Below are 598 nucleotides of genomic sequence, written 5' to 3'. Positions count from 1 at the left end.
CACCAGGGCTTCCGCTTCCGCCCCTGCCGTCTGAGGTCGGTGATTCGTCGACAGCGCCAAACTGGGCCCGCCCAATCCGGCTCACTTCACACTCTCTGATTGGTCATTTGCGGGGGGCGCGTAGTAAGGATGCGCGTTGGGTTAGAAGGTTGGGAGAGGAGGTGGATGGCAGTTTCTTAGAGTTGCTGCTGTTTGGCCCTATGGCCCAGGGGAATTCTGGAAACTAAGAATTTTATGAGAACTCTTGAGGAACACTTACTGCATTTTTCTGCCGACTATATTGCAGCTTTAAGAGAGCCTGGGTAAGAGGAGTTATCTTCGAGCTGAACCTTTTTCTGCGTAAAAGATCTCCAATTCTCTCTGGGAGTAGATAGGGGAGCCAGCCGCAATAAGAAGACGGAGAAGAACGGGAAACGTCTGCCTAGTTTTCTGTGTGTTACTAGAATATAGGGGATAGGCCACTAAGTTATTTCTGGATCCGGCAGAAAGGTCATTCTAAAGATAGCTTAATTTTAGAAGCAACTGCAAATACTGAATATCTTTTCCGCATTTGGAACTTGTGTTAAAAATTCACACCCATGTAAGTTGCAAAAGGTTG

Source organism: Rhinolophus ferrumequinum, chromosome 18, assembly GCF_004115265.2.
Source record: "Rhinolophus ferrumequinum isolate MPI-CBG mRhiFer1 chromosome 18, mRhiFer1_v1.p, whole genome shotgun sequence".
Taxonomy (NCBI): Eukaryota; Metazoa; Chordata; class Mammalia; order Chiroptera; family Rhinolophidae; genus Rhinolophus; species Rhinolophus ferrumequinum.
The sequence above is the reverse complement of the archived record's forward strand: the minus strand, read 5'-3'. Positions refer to the sequence as shown.